We start from the raw sequence: 16,409 nt of genomic DNA on the forward strand, positions 1-16,409 counted from the left end.
TGCCAAGACCTACTAAGAATCTCAAAGACTTAACCTAACTTATTGAGGGGCAATGGCTCACTAGAACCCTCTCGAGGATGGTGAGTAGGATGACAATGACACATCAGAGACAGCTAAAAGAAAGAGACATTCATCTTGGAAAGCATGCAGCCACTGTTTTTGAATCTCTGGGGTCTCCAAGAGGAGCAGGCTAGTTCAGAGCGGCCTTACAAGTGAGGAAAATGAAGGGAGGTACACACAGGGAGACAGCAGGAAAAACTCAGGAGGGGCCAAGAGTCAGAGCCATCAGACCGAGGCTGGGCTGACCCGTAAGGCCCTGAGCTCTCTGCCCCTGGCAGAATCACAACAGTCATTAATTCATTCACTGAACCAACCTGTCAAGGTGAAAATCAGTGTGATGAGGCCACCACTAAGCTTAGGAGACCTGAGCAGGTACAGTGGTAAAACTGTTCATTTAATGAATGAATGAATATTTGGGTACTGGAAGCAAGGCACTCAGGACCTTACAGGCCAGACCATCCTATGTCTGGATGTACTGAGGTCTAGCAATGATTTGAATGCCAGAAGTAAGCCATGAAAAAACTAAAAAGTATACATACACAGTAGAGATAGGGTTATGCAAAAAAAAAAAAAAATTAAACAGGATTATGGGAGAGGGCATGCTTGTGTTGCCTTTGGATTGGGGAGTAGGAGTTAGCTTTTAGCTAGGAAGGTGGGAGGGGAGCATCAGGAGAGGACGGGAGAGAGTGACCTTTGAAATTCCTTCCTTTCTGAATCCACAGTCTCACAAAATACCGCTGCCCATTTGCTTGCTAAGATCTGCAGAGTGAATGCAGTGCAGTGAATACAGCTGAGGCAACTTTGCACTAAGCCCCCAGTGGGTGTTTGAATAGGGCCAGGAGTCCTGAACACGGTGAAGTGGCGGCTTCTCCTTCCTCCTACCCGCCGCCCCCTGCACGTTCTGCCTGCCTGGCAGGCTGGGCTGTGTAACTGCTTGGGCTTGTGTTAAGAGCCTAGCTCGGCATGGAGCTTGTAAATCTTCTCTCACATCATGAAATGCCAGCAGTTTCACAGCCAGGGATTCCTGTTCTCATAAAGTCCCTGCACCAGCAGACTTACATCTAAAGTGTCCTCTGGAATGACAGATTGATGTCAGAGCTGCCTGAAGCCAAACACCAGGGCAGGCAGCCTCGTGGCTCACTCGGAAGGAAGGGCTCCTCTGCAGCCCCTGGAATTGGATGTCATGATCGCCAGGCCTGGTTGGTGGGGCTCTGTCTGCAAAGGGACCCTGAAACACAGCTTCCTGAGGAGAAATGGAAATGATGGCCCCACACTGAGAACCAAGGACCTGGAACACATTTGTGTTCAACACTATTTGAGGGGATAAAAAGAAAAAAAAAAAATGCTTCTAAGCATATATACAGTTGTAATCCATATGGGAAATACTCACTTATAAGTGACTGTTAACCTTGGCTCCCATTAGAATGACCTGCAGAGCTTTTCAGAGATAAGCATACAGAGAGCTGCAGTTCTCTGGAGATCCTGATTCCATAGAATCTAGAATCTAGAAAGGGGCCCCTGCATCTGTGGAAAGAGTTTCACAGGTAAAGATTTACCACCCAATACATAAGAACAACAAAAGATGAATAACAAGAAGGACATCGTAGCAGCCTTCTAAAATGGTCCCTAATGACCCCCACCTCCTGGTATTCAGCACTTGTGCAATCCCCTTCCCTGGAGAATGAGCCGGACCTGATGACTCACCTCTATGCATACAACAGGGCACAAGATGAAGGAATGTCACTTCTATGACTAAGTTACAAAAAGAGAGTGGCTTGTTTGGGCACCTTCTTGCCTGCTCTTGTTTGCTTGCTGTCAGGAAAGCCAGCCGCCATGTTGTGAGTTGCCCTGTGGGGAGACCCACATGTCAAGAAATCGATGCCTTCAGCCAACAGCCAGTGAAGACTTGAGGCCTGCCCATAGCCACGTGGGCAAGCTTGGACATGCACCCTCTCCCAGTGGAGCCTTGAGATGATGGCTACCCCAGGGGACACCTTGACTGCCGCCTGAGCCAAAGGCACCCAGAAGAGTGCTCCCAGATTCCTGATCCACAGAAGTTTTGAGATAATAAATGTGTTATTTTAAGCTGTTACATTTTGGGAATAATTTGTCATGCAGCAATAGGTAACCAATACAGACACATATAACAAAACATGAATTTTGGGGCAGGGGGGATTATGAGTGATCTGTAACTTCTTCCTTTTGCTGATCAACATTTTTTCTTTTCCCTTTTCTTTCCTTATTTCTTTCTTTCTTTGTTTCTTTCTTTTCTTTTCTTTTTTTTTTTTTTTTTTTTGAGACAGGGTCTCAATCTGTCACTCAGGCTGGAGTGCAGTAACATGCTCACAGGTCACTGTAGCCTTGATCTCCCAGGCTCAAGCAATTGTCCCACCTCAGCCTCCCAAGTAGCTGGGACTACAGGCATGTGCCAAGATACCTAGCTAACTTTTTTTTTTTTAAGGTGGAAAAGGAGCCTCGCTCTGTTGCCCAGGCTGGAGTGAAGTGGCGCCATCTCCGCTCACTGCAACCTCTGCCTCCCGGGTTCAAGTGATTCTCCCGTCTCAGCCTCACACATAGCTGGGACTGCAGGTGCCCGCCACCATGCCTGGCTAATTTTTGTATTTTTAGTAGAGACAGAGTTTCACCATGTTGCCTAGGTTGATCTTGAAATCCACCTGCCTCTGCCTTCCAAAGTGCTGGTATTCCAGGTGTGAGCTACTGTGCCTTGTTTATATTTTCTATTTGTTTTCAATGTTATTATAGTTTATGTTCAAAATGAAAAATTATTTTAAAATTGTATTTTAAAAACTTGGAAAACATAGGAGAAAATGTTTCTGACTCTGTTAGGCAAAACTTTCTTAGACAAGTCACCAAAAAGGGCAATCTAAAAAGAAAAACAAGATAAATTGGACTTTATCAAAATGAAAATCTTTTGCTCTTCTAGAAATACCATTAAAAATATGAAAAGACAAGGCTAGGCATGGTGGCTTACGCCTATGATTTCATTACTTTGGAAGGTCGAGGTGGGTGGATTGCTTGAGGCCAGGGATTTGAGACCAGCCTGGTCAACATGGCGAAACCTCATCTCTACTAAAAATACAAAAGTTAGCTGTGTGTGGTGGTGCATGCCTGTAATCCCAACTACTTGGGAGGCTGAGACACAAGAATCGTTTGAACCTGGGAGGCGGAGGTTGCAGTGAGGCAAGATCGTGCCACTGTGCACTCCAGCCTGGGTGACAGGGAGACTGTCTCAAAAACAAACAACAACAACAAAAAAACCCCGAAAAGACAAGCCACAGACCAGGAGAAAAGAATTGCAAATCATCTATCTGATAAAGGACTTGTTTCCAGAATATATCAAGAACTCTGACAACACTAAGACAATCAACCAAATTAAAATTGAGAAAAATATTTGAACAGACATTTCTCTGAAAAAGATACACAAATGGCTAATAAGCACATGAAGGACATTCAACACCATTAGTCATCAGGAAAATGCAAATCCAACCATGAAGAGGTACCACAGGATGTGAAGAAAGTAGAACTCTCATACGTTGCTGGTGGGAACATAAAATGGAGCAACCACTTTGGAAAACAATTTGGCAGTTTCTTAAAAAGTTGAGTATAAACTTATCATATGACCTACTCCTATGAATCTAACCCAGAGAAATGAAAACATACGTCCACACAAAGACTCATATGCAAATATTCACAGCAGCATTGTTCTTAAAAGGCAAAAACTGGAAACAATCCAAATTTCCACTGACAGGTGAATAAGCAAAATGTAATAAATGCATCCAATGAGATAGTACTTAGCATAAAAAAAGTACTGATTCATGCCACAACATGAACCATAAAAACGGTACACTAAGGGAAAGAAGCCGCACAGAATACATGTTGTGTGATTCTGTTTATACGAAATGTCCAGAAAAGGCAAATCAATGGAGGAAGAAAGTAGATTGGAGATTGACTGGGTTTAAGGTAGGAATATATTTGACTGCAAATGAGTATAACGTGAAATGTTTTGGGTTGATAAAAATATTCTAAAACTGATTGTGGACATGGTTGTAAAAGTATATAAATTTATTACAAATCATTGAATTGTATATTTACTGTAGGCAAATTTTATGTTATGTAAATTATACCTCAATAAAGCTGTAAAAAAGTTATATTCTGACTGGGTGCAGTGACTCACGCCTGTAATCCTAGCACTTTGGGAGGCTGAGGCAGGTGGATTGCTTGAGTCCAGGAATTTGAGACTAGCCTGGGCAACATGGCAAAACACTATCTTTAAAAACTACAAAAATGAGCTAGGTGTGGTGGTGCACGCCTGTAGTCCCAGCTACTTGGGAGGCTGAGGTGGGAGGATCTCCTGAGTCTAGGAGGTCAAGGCTGCAGTGAGCTGTGATTGTGCCACTGCAAGGCTGCAGTGAGCTGTGATTGTGCCACTGCATTCCAGCATAGGTGATAGAGTGAGATCCTGTCTCAAAAGAAAAAAGGTTATATTTATGACCTTGAACCCAGTGAGTCATGTTCAGGGCACCATCAGCAATGTATATAAAGGCTCACATCAACTGTGCTCGTGAGAGTGTGTGCATGTGTGTGTGTGTGGTTTTTGTTTTTGAGTTAATGAAAAACCGGAAACAACTTGAATGCCTGGCAACAGAATAATGACTAATAAGTGGTGATCCACTTGATAGAATAGAATGTAGCCATATTAAGTGGTACATACAAAGAATTTTTAAGGACCTGGGTTAATGCTTAGGATAGAGTATCAAATTGTTATTATGGCCACATTTCTCCAAGAGTAAAAGGAGCTTATATATAAATGTTTATTTTTAAACACAGTTGAATTTGAGCTGTGAATGTATGACTCTCTATATATAATATAACCAGATGCATATATGAATATAGCTTTTTTTCCTTCTGGACATTTATACATAGTAAACTGCTGGTGGCTATGTAAGTAATATCTGTTTTCTTCTTTGCTCTTCGTTATATTTTCTGATTTTTAAAAACATTTTGGCCTGGTGCAGTGGCTTATACCTGTAATCCCAGGACTTTGGGAGGCCAAGGCGAGTGGATCACTTGAGCTCAGGAGTTTGAGACCAGCCTGGACAACATGGCGAAACTCCATCTCTACTAAAAATACAAAACAATTAGCCGGGGTTGGTGGCTCGTGCCTGTTGTCCCAGCTACTCCGAGGCTGAGGTGGGAGAATCATCTGAGCCCAGGAACTTGAGCTGCAGTGAGCTGTGATTAAGCCACTGTACCCCAGCCTGGGCAACGAGAGTGAGACCCTGTCTCAAAAATAATAATTTTTTAATTTTTAAAGATGGGGCATTACTCTTTCTGCCCAGGCTGGAGCGCAATGGCATGAACAGAACTCACTGCAGCTTCAATCTCCTGGGGTCAAGTGATCTTCTGCCCAGGTAATAAAAACATTGTTTTCTGTAGAGACAGGGTCTTGCTCTGTTGCCCAGGCTGATCTTGAACTCCTGGCCTCAAATGACCTTCCTACCTCAGCCTCCCAAAATGCTGGGATTACAGGCATTAGTCACTGAGTTCAGCCCGATTATTTTTTTCCAAAAAGCATGTATTTGTTTTTAAAATGAAATAAAAAATTTGTTTAGAGAATAAAGAAAGCAAAGAGATGGTAGATCTCCCCTCTCCTGGTCAGATGAGAGGCTGTGGTTTCTTCCACGAAGGGTACACCCTGGGCTCAGTGAAATGATGCAGAGGGCCTCTCAGCAGTTGCAGACATCAATGGCAGTGAGCCCACCTGGAAACAGTGGCCTGAGTCCCACTCATCCCAGCTTGGACTCCTCAGTCCATTAGAGATTCTGGTACAAGGCAGCCTGATGCAAGGACACTTCCCTTCTCAATGGCCAAGAGGAAGAGAGAATCCTGCATAGAGAGGCCTCCAGGGCTGGCTTGTCACTGCCAGGTGCCAGGCAGGAAGGGGAGCAACAAGTTTGGAAACAGACACCTGAGACTCAATATAAAGCATGGAAAGCCTGGGTCTACAGGATGTAGCTGTGGCACCAGAGAGAGGGTTTAAACAGTGGGGACTCAGAGACGTAACTGCTATGGAAGCCACACTCTGTGGGGCCTGAGGCAAGCTACTGATCCTCAAAGAATCTCAGTTTCCCCATCTGTAAAGTGGGAACAACGACACTGCCTAGTTTCAGAGTGGTAACCTGTATCACTGGTTAATAGGATTCAAGGTGTAAAGGGGTCATATTAGTTCCCATGGGTGCTGTAACACATGACACAAGCTGGGTGATTTAAAACAACAGAAATTTATTTTCTCAGTTCTGGAGCTAGATGTCCAAACTCGAGGTGTCAGCCAGGCCATGCTACCTCTGAAACCTGAGGGGAAAGCTCCTTTTTTGCTTCTTCCTAGCTTTGGGGGTTGCCGGCACCCCTTGACATTCCTTGGTTTGTAGATGAATCTCTCCAGTCTCTGACCCTCTCATCACAGGGCCTTCTTCCCCATGTGTCTGTTTTCTCATCTTCTAAGGACATCCGTCATTGGGTTAGGGCTCCCTCTACTCCAGCACAACATCACCTTGATTAATTATGCCTGCAAAGACTCTCTCCAAATAAGGCCACATTCCGAGGTTCCGGGTGGACTTGAATTTTGGGGGGACATCAATCTAGTATAGGGGCATTTGGGTGAAATAAATTTGGGGCAAACTGCCTATCATAACCTCCCCCTTTGAGTTTCATGATGCACATTAGGCTATTAAAGGCACTGAACAAAGAACTATAGCATTTCCCAAAATTGCACACAGAACCTATTAACATCTGGAGAAACTACCGTGTCTCAGCCTAGGGGAGCCTGGTCTGCATTATAGGGCAGTTGGGGATTCTGTGAATGTAGCACACAGTAGCAGTCACACTATAGGAGCTTCATCAATTTCCCTTTCTTCCCAGTAGCCACAAGTCCGGACTTGGGGCCATGCCCTTGACTGCTACCCGTCTCTTACCAATGGCTTCTACCACATGTTACATGCTCTGGCTTTAGGAAGATGGAAAGGGGCCACCACCCCAAGGCTGAGTAGGGGAAATTCCAGCCTTATGGTTGACACCCAGAGATAACACTGCTGAAGAAGTAAGCTTCTCTTTTTTTAGGAAGAGAACTCTCCACCGAGCTCTTGGAAGGAAAAGTAGGGCAGGAAATGAAGTCTCTGGGATCCCAAAGCAAGGACCTGATGGAGAAAGCAGACGGCTTGGAGGCAGGTATTGGCAAGTGCACTAGGAAGCCATTGGGCTGCTCCCCCTCAGCAGGCAGCTCTGCACAAGGCCCTCTAGGAGCAAAACTCAGGAAGCTCTGGATTCAGATGCCACTACCAAGGAACAGTCCAGGTGCTTCTCCAGACCATGAGCTCCAGGAGGACAGGGACCCTGTCTAGCTTGCTCATGGCAGTGAGTAGACCGGTAATTGGTACATGCTAGGTGCTGAATAGAATTTGTATAAAGAGCTAACTAGTTAATAATTCACAGGACAGTTGCCTTAGCCTGTTGAGGCTGCTATAGCAAAATATCATAAACTGGGTGGCTTAAAAACAACAGGCATGCATGCATTCATTCATTCATTCATTCATGCATGCATTCATTCATTCATTCATTCATTCATTCATTCATTCATTTATGGAATCTGTCTCTGTAGCCCAGGCTGGAGTGCAGTGGTGCAACCTCAGCTTGCTACAGACTCCGCCTCCTGGGTTCAAGTGATTCTCCTGCCTCAGCCTCCTAAGTAGCTGGGATTACAGGCATATGCCACCACATCCGTCTAATGCTTGTATTTTTAGTAGAGACAAGGTTTTGCCATGTTGGTCAGGCTGGTCCTGAACTCCTGACCTCAAGTAATCCACCCGCCTCGGCCTCCCAAAGTGCTGGGATTACAGGCGTGAGTCACCACACCCTGCCTATTTCTCACAGTTTTGGAAGCTAGAACTCCAAGATCAGGGTGCCAGCATGGTTCTGTTGTGGGCCCTCTATGGCTTGCAGACTGCCAACTTCTTATTGGAAAGAAAGCACAAGAGCTCTCTGGGGTGGTTTATTTGTTTATTTAGAGATAGGGTCTCACTCTGTCACCCAGGCTGGAGTGCAGTGGTGCAATCACAGCTCACTGCTGCCTCTGCCTCCTGGGCTCAAGTGATCCTCCCACCTCACCCTCCTGAGTAGCTGGGACCACAGGCATGCACCACCATGCCTGGCTAATTTTTGTATTTTTAGTAGAGATGAGGTTTCACCATGTTGCCCAGGCTGGTCTGACTCCTGGACTCAAGCAATCTGCCCATCTCTGCCTCCCAAGTGCTGGGATTACAGGCATGAGCCACCATGCCCAGCCTGGGGTCCCTTTTATAAGGCTACTTATCCTGTTTATGAGGGCTCCACCATCATGACCTAATTACTTCCTAAAGTCCCTACCTCCTCATACCATCACCTTGGGATTAGAGCTTCAACATACAAATTTTATAGGGACACAAACATTTGATTCATTGCAGCAGCACTTTCTTTTTGTTTTATAACCTCTTTTCTCCTGAAATAAAAGACATGTATCCATGTTATAAAACATCAAAAACACACACAAACAGAAAACATCAAAACGTGCTAGAATCAAAAGATCTTTATGTGCTGGGTGTAGTGGCTTATGCCTGTAATCCCAGGACTTTGGGAGGCCAGGACAGGAGAATCACTTGAGAACGAGAGTTTGAGACCAGCCTGGCCAACGTAGAGAAACCCGGTCTCTACTAATACAAAAAATTAGCCAGGTGTAGTGGCACACACATGTAATCCCAACTACTTGGGAGGCTGAGACAGAGAATCGCTTGAACCCAGGAGGCAAAAGTTGCAGTGAGCCAAGATCATTTGAAGATAAAATGGTAAGCATAATAACCTGGTTACAAAATGTGTTTATAGTATGATATTACTTTTAAAACCACGAATACGTAAGTATTGATAGCTACATGCAAAAATAGCTAGGTGGGGTGACAAAGTGAGACTGTCTCAAAAGAAAAAATACACTTTTTAAAAAAGAAAAAATTTTAAAAAGATCTTTCTGAAGATCTTTTGAATTGTTACGTATTATTTGACTTCGTGGATTCCTTGGTTGCATAAATGCAAGGAGTGACATTTTGAAAAGGCCAAGATTCCTCCCCTTCTGTATTTCCTTCTTCTAGGACCCTTCGCCCAATCAGATGGCAGCTAGACTGAGCTGCTGCCATCACCTCTGGAAAGTCATGATGTAAGAAATACACACATCTGACTTTCAAATTTTCAGGTGGCAGAAAATCTATTTTTTCTCAGCGGGTATGACAGATTAAAGATGACTGTGAAGGCCAGGCGCGGTGGCTCAAGCCTGTAATCCCAGCACTTTGGGAGGCCGAGGTGGGCGGATCACGAGGTCAGGAGATCCAGAGCATCCTGGCGAACACGGTGAAACCCCGTCTCTACTAAAAAATACAAAAAACTAGCCAGGCGAGGTGGCGGGCGCCTGTAGTCCCAGCTACTCGGGAGGCTAAGGCAGGAGAATGGCGTAAACCCGGGAGGCGGAGCTTGCAGTGAGCTGAGATTCGGCCACTGCACTCTCGCCTGGGCGACAGAGCGAGACTCCGTCTCAAAAAAAAAAAAAAAAAAAAAAGATGACTGTGAATTCTTCACCACTGCTCCCATTAGGAGGCGGGGTCCATGCCCCTTCCTGCTGAAGCCAGGTGGGTTCTGTGATTGCTTCAGCAATGGAATAGGGCGGAAGTAATGCTATGCCAGTTGCCAGGCCCAAGATTAGAGACCGGCAGCTTCTGCCTCCTGCTTCCAGAGCCAGGCCCCGGGCCTCCGTGTGGGCAGTCTGACTTTCTGCAGCAGCCACGCCATGAGAATCTCGAGCTGTGTGGAGAAGCGCCGGAGACCAGACCTCATGTGAAGACAGGGCAGGAGGCCGAGGAGCACCCCAGCACCCCAGACATGTGCATGAAAAACCTCCTTGCAAGTGAATCTCTCGGCTCCCTCCAAACCCTTCCCAAACTCTTGATCCACACTGCTACGACCAAAATAGGGTTGCTAGAGTTAGCAACTAGAACTACAGGATGTTCAGTCACATTTGAATTTTAGATCAACAAGGAATTTTTTTTAGTCTAGGTATCTCTCAAATATTGCATGGGACTGCATGGGACATATTTACACTAAAAAATTGTACGTTATCTGAAATTCAAATTTAACTCAGGTTAAATTTTTATCTGTGTAGTAGAGATAGAAGTTAATTTTTTAAGCTTGAAGATAAAATATTGTACAGTATTTACAGGTAAAAGATCTGCAGTATTTTATCTGGCAAGCAGAGACTAAAATAATATGTGTGTTTCATACCACTAAGTTTCAGTGTTTGTCATGTAACAATAGACAACTAGGATAGTGGGGACAGAAAGGAATCTGGGATAGCTGCTACACCAAATGTGGAGGTATACAGTCCCTAGACAGAGCCATTTTTTCACCCTTGGAAGCAAAAATAGAAATAAAAGACTTGGTGCCTCCTCCCCTTGCCTCCCTCTCCCAGGTTGAGTCTGTTCCTGTGGGGTGGGACACACGGCAGTGCAGAGATGTAGGGAGTGACCTCAGAAAGCAGAGGGCAACTAGGTCTTTCAGCACAGCCAGTGGCCTGAGGGTGATGTCCCTGCATTCCAAGAGGGCATGGAAATGCTGTTGTAGAGCCAGTGTGCCCAAAGAAGGCTCAGGGCCAGGGTGAGGATGGAGGTGTGGACCATGACCCAGTAATGAACGGCAAGGAGGCCCTCTGTATTAGTCCATTCTCACACTGCTGTAAAGACATTCCTGAAACTGGGTAACTTATAAAGAGGCTTAATCAGCTCATGGTTCTGTGGGCTGTACAGGCTTCTGCTTCTGGGGAGGCCTCAGCACAGTTACCATCATGGCAAAAGGGGAAGGGGAAGCAGGCAAATATTCACATGGCCGGCAGGAGAGAGAGAAAAGGGGAGGTGCTACACACTTTTAAACAAGCAAATCTCAGGAGACCTCTATCATAAGACAGGAACAGGTGGATGGTGCTAAATCATTAGAAACCACCCCCATGATCCAGTCACCTCCCACCAGACCCTACCTTCAACATTGGGGATTACAATTTGACATGAAATTTGGGTAGGGATACAGACCTAAACCATATCACCCTTTCAGCGTGGATGCCCTTCCACCACCTCACTCTCACCACCCCACCATGTTTGGTACTAAACACCGTCCTTGGCCCTGGGAAAAAGCCAAGGCAGCCCTCACATGGATTGAGATTAATTTCCTTCATTCAGTGAGGTATGTCTCAGAATAAAAACTCAGCTCAGGTCATGGAAAATATGAAATGTATGTTTCCAGCCCAAATAAGTTCATAACATTTCTACCTGCCGCAAACCATTTTATACCACACTGTGGTTATATTCAAATTGGACAAAAAAATCTACGTTTGTGTGCATTATTACTGACACCCCTAAGTTCTCTTTCACATGCCATGTTCAGGCTTCCAAAGTCAGTTGAGGTACCATTTCAAACAGTCACATGGCCATTGCAGGGCAGGCTGATTAACAGCATGGACTCTGGGGCTAGACTGCCAGGCTCTGTCATCTAATGGCTGTGTGTCCTTGAGCTAATTACTTAACCTCCCTGGACCTCCATATCTTTAACTGTAAAATGGCAATAACAGTAATATTTACCCCAGAGCATTGCCATTAGAATGAAGCAAACCTGGCTCATGGTATGTGTTCATAAGTCTTAGCCATTGTTTTTTCTTTGAGCACTTACATGGAGATAACATTTCTTATTATCTATCTAGTTATTGTTAGAGAGACTGGGTCTTGCTGTGTTGCCCAACTGGTCTTGAACTCCTGGGCTCAAGTAATCTGCCCACCTCAGCCTCCCAAATATCTGGGACTACAGGTGCACACCACCATGCGCGGTTTCTTACTGTTTTATAAAAACCAGTGGAAAGTGGAAATGTAGAAATGTTGCTGCCTATGAAAATCAAATTGTGACAAAGATAGGAAATCATGCATACCAGAGGCAGGAAATCTTCATCCTCAATGAATACCATCTGGATTTGTCTGTCACCTGTAGGTTCAATTGTTAAGGAAAAAAAAAAAAAAAAGATTAAAGAAAAACATACAAAATCTAGAAACACACTGTAACGGACACTATCAGTGCCCCTCCTTGTCACCTCCACCACATTCACTATTTCTGTGCACTCAAGCCTGGCCTCGGCTGCCTGCCTCTGGACTCGCCTCAGGACTCCCCCTGGGCCCTGGGGCCTGCTGTGTGTGTTCTGCAGGACCGCATTGCCAAGTGGTAATTTGCTTGCTAAATCATCTTTCATTAGCTCCCTTTCTTTTTTGGGGGGTAGGGGGCAGGGTTTTCCTCTATTGCCCAGATGGAGTGCAGTGGCATGATCATGGCTCACAGCAGCCCTAGACTCCTGGGCTCAAGCAGTCCTCCTGCCTCAGCCTCCCAAAGCACTGGGATTACAGGTGTGAGCTGCTGCGCCCAGCTTATTAGAGCTGTCTTGATATCCTTTTCTTTTTTTCTCTCTTTCCTCTACCTTGTCAGCATTTCTTGGAATCACCCCAAAAATAAACTACCTGCAATCAGATTTTTGTCTTAGATGTTACTTTTGGGAAAACACAAACTAAGACACATATTAAAGATTATATCTAAAAGGTTAGGCACAATTTAGGGATTTGATCCTGTTATTTGCAACAACATGGATGAACCTGAAGGACATTACACTAAGTGAACAAAGTTAGGCACAGAAAGACAGTGGAATTGGCCCTCTCTACTCATGAGTACATCCTTGGAGTCAACCGATGGTGGATTGAAAATGCAGTCAGGCCTATGATGATTGTGACTTTTCTTGTCATTGTTCCCTAAACAATACAGTATAACAGCTATATACATTGTGTTAGGTATTATGAGTAATCTCAAGATGATATAAAGTTGGCCAGGCACGGTGGCTCATGCCTGTTATCCCAGTACTTTGGGAGGCCGAAGCAGGCAGATCACATGAGGCCAGGAGTTTGAGACCAGCCTGGCCAGCATGGCAAAACGCTGTCTCTACTAAAATTACAAAAATTAGCGAGGTGTGGTGGTGGGTACCTGTAATCCCAGCTACTTGGGAGGCTGAGGCAAGAGAGTCACTTGAGCCCAGGAGGCAGAGTTTGCAGTGAGCCAAGATTGTGCCACTGCACTCCAGCCTGGGCAACAGAGTGAGACCCTGTCTCAAAAAAAAAAAAAAAAAACAAAATAAAGATGATGTAAAGTATATGGGAGGATGTGCACAGGTTATAGGCAAATACTATGCCGTTTTATAGAAGGGACTTAAGCATCTGCAGAATTTGGTATCTGCAAGGGTGGAGGTGGTATGGAGGTCCAGAACCAATCCTCCGAGGATACCGAGGGACAACTGTTTTGCCTGATCCCACTTATATATGGCAGCTGAAAAAGTCAAACTCAGACGCAGAGAGTAGAATGGTGACTGCCAGGGACTGGGCAGCAGGGGAAGAAGGGGATATGGGGAGATGTTGGTGAAATGGTACAAAGTTTCAATTATACAGGATGAATAAACTCTGGAGAACCAATGGAGTTGGTTCAATGGAGTCACCAACTGGTGACTACAGTTAATAATACTGAATTGTATACTTGAAATTTGCTAGGAGGGTAGATCTTAAATGATCTCACCACACACAAAAAATGGTAACTATGTGAGTCATGGATATGTTAATTAGCTTGACTGTGATCATTTTACAATGTTTCAAAATCTTTCTGTAATATCAAAACATTACGCCACATACCTTAAATATATATAATTTTTATTTGTCAATTATACCTCAATAAAGCTGGGAGGAAAATAATTAGTGATTTAATAACGTTTTTAATTTGGGGGGTGGGATGTAAATATCTCTCATAACTTTAAAAGCTACTGTCAGGTTTTTTTTTTTCAAATAAATTACATAAGTTTCAAAGCTCTGACTTCTGGGCAGATTTCTAGGAACATAAAGCACTGCTTTGACTCAGTCACTCCATCCCTTGATGGACACTTGGTTTATTTTCAGCGGTTGCTAACACAATGCTGCAACAAACATCCTTTTGGCAAAATCTGTGCACACATCCTTGATCTCTTTAGCACAGATTCCCGAGAGGGAAGTCACTGTGTTGAAGGATGTGCATTTCTATTGCCAAACTCCTTATTCTCCCACCGCCTCGCTAGGCCTGTGTCAGTGTTTTCCCAGCTCAGTTCTCCACTTGCCTGCGTCCCTCACTGAGGGGCAGGTAGCTAGTTCACAGGGCACACCCAGAGGGGACATCCAGGGGTGGCACACGCCTGTATCCAGTCCCAGCCAGGAGAGACTAAGAGTCAGATGCAGGCTGACCCTGGGAACAAGGTTCAGGCCACTAGAGAATGGAAAGTTTACCCAGGGAAACCCAGGGTGGGGCTCCACCCTGCAGATGGCAGCTGCAAAGGCTAGCTGGCCCGTGTGGCACTTGTGTGCAAGTTAGGAAAGGTTGTCCCTTCCTCAGGTAAAATAAGAAAGGTCAAGTTAGTATAAGCAGCCCTGGCTGTGTCCACACACACCACAGCCCACTCATGGTAGCAGCATGCACACACACACTGGGTGCCACCCTCCCCACCCCCCACAGCCCCTCCAGGTGAGGTAATCATGTCAAAGTCTTGGAGGCCTTAGAATCAGGCCTTAAAGGGTATCGAGCAGTTGGAGTGCAGATGGGACAGAGGCACACAGGTGTGCAGGCAGTTTGTGCACAGCCCCAAGAGCCACTGTGAGTTTAGGTCAAAGGGTGTTCTCCCCAGCTACCTGCCTAGAGACCTAGTCAATCTGCCGTCCAGTGTGCTCATGTAAATTAGCATGTCTACCATGTGGATGATAACCCTTAGATGTAGGTGCCCTTGAGCAGTGCTCAACCTGACTTCCTGAACATGGGCCACAAGGCACCATCCTTTCAAGGTCTATGAGCTGTACCTGAGTGGCAGACCCTACCTGCTGGTAGACTTCAGGTCCTCAGGCAAGACCTTCCAGCCCTGCTCAGCAGAAGCCCAGGGATGCAACAGAGACTTCAGTGACTTGAGCAGGGAGGGACTGAGAAGGCAGGATCCACCCCAGGCCGCAGCATCTCCAGAAGTAGCTCCCTGGGCTCAGACCAGCAAATTAAAGGCACTGAAGATAAAAGAGGGAGGCTTCAGTAAGCAGCTAGGCAAAATGAAAGCCCAAGGGCTGTTTTATGGCCTCCTAATGGGAAGATTCTGATGCACCTTATTATGCGCAATCAAGCGCTTATAATTACAGAAACCCGGGAGACTCAGAGGCAGCCTCCTGGCTTTGGCTTTCACTCCCAGCTGGCCTTGACAAATCACGATTTCTCATCTCCTCGCCCACAGGAATCTAGGAACATGCTAATTGCCCCAGATTTTGGCAGCAGGCCCCACCCACTCCTGGGCTAGACACCGCACACCTGCCCCTCCCCAGCCCAGGAGCTAGCGAGCTCTAGCAGTGTGTGTCCAGCCAGAGCCTGGAAGCCTCTGGGTAGAGCAAACCCCACCCTTCCGCCATGGGTAAACAGAAGGACACTAGGAGTGGGGGCGGCCATGGTTAGCGGGATGGTTAACCTGGAAGGGCCAGTCCGACTGCTGCTGCCTGCTGCACGCTGCATTTTGTTGATTTTATTGTTGAGCTCCCCCTATAAAAATAAGAGCTCCACGAGGAAGGGTTTGTATTCATTTCCCATTGCTGCTATAACGAGTCCCCACAAACCTAACTTAGTGGCTTAAAACACAGAAATGTATTATCTTACAGTTCTGCAGGTCAGAAGCCTGACTGTGCTCAAATCAAGGGCAGGGCTGCATTCCTTTCTGGAGCCTCCAGAGGGGACCCCAGTTCCTTGCTTTCTCCAGCTTCTACAGGCCGCTTGCTTTCCTTGGGTGGTGGCCTCTTCCTGCACCTTGGAAAAAGCCAGGAATCACATCACTTAGACCCCGGTGTCCATCCTTGCACCTCCTTCTCTGACTCTCTTGCCTCCCTCTTCTAAGGACGCTTGGGATTACATTAGGCCCACCTGGATAATCCAAGGCACCCTCCCTCTCTCCTAGTCAGCTGATGAGCACCTTAATTCCACCTGCAACCTTAAGTCTCTCTTGCCATGTAACATAACATAGTCAGGATTGCAGGGATTAGGGCATGGACATCTCTGGGGGCAGGGAGGATCATTATACCTACCATAGGGCTAGTGTCTCTTGTTCCCTAGCCCCAGTGACTAGAACAGAGTCTGGCTCATAGTAGGCCCTC

The 16,409-nt window shown here is 45.8% G+C and overlaps 1 long non-coding RNA gene across 1 annotated transcript; it reads right to left on the reverse strand.

Moving 5' to 3' along the window:
• Nucleotides 1-1,836: 1,836 nt before the first annotated feature.
• LOC140713387 (uncharacterized) lies at nt 1,837-15,434 on the reverse strand. Its single transcript, XR_012095474.1, has 3 exons — nt 15,108-15,434; nt 12,119-12,171; nt 1,837-1,908 (listed from the first exon to the last, which is right to left on the reverse strand). It is a non-coding gene; the product is annotated as an uncharacterized lncRNA (long non-coding RNA).
• Nucleotides 15,435-16,409: the final 975 nt, after the last annotated feature.

The sequence above is a fragment of the Chlorocebus sabaeus genome, chromosome 1 (genome assembly GCF_047675955.1).
Source record: "Chlorocebus sabaeus isolate Y175 chromosome 1, mChlSab1.0.hap1, whole genome shotgun sequence".
NCBI lineage: Eukaryota > Metazoa > Chordata > Mammalia > Primates > Cercopithecidae > Chlorocebus > Chlorocebus sabaeus.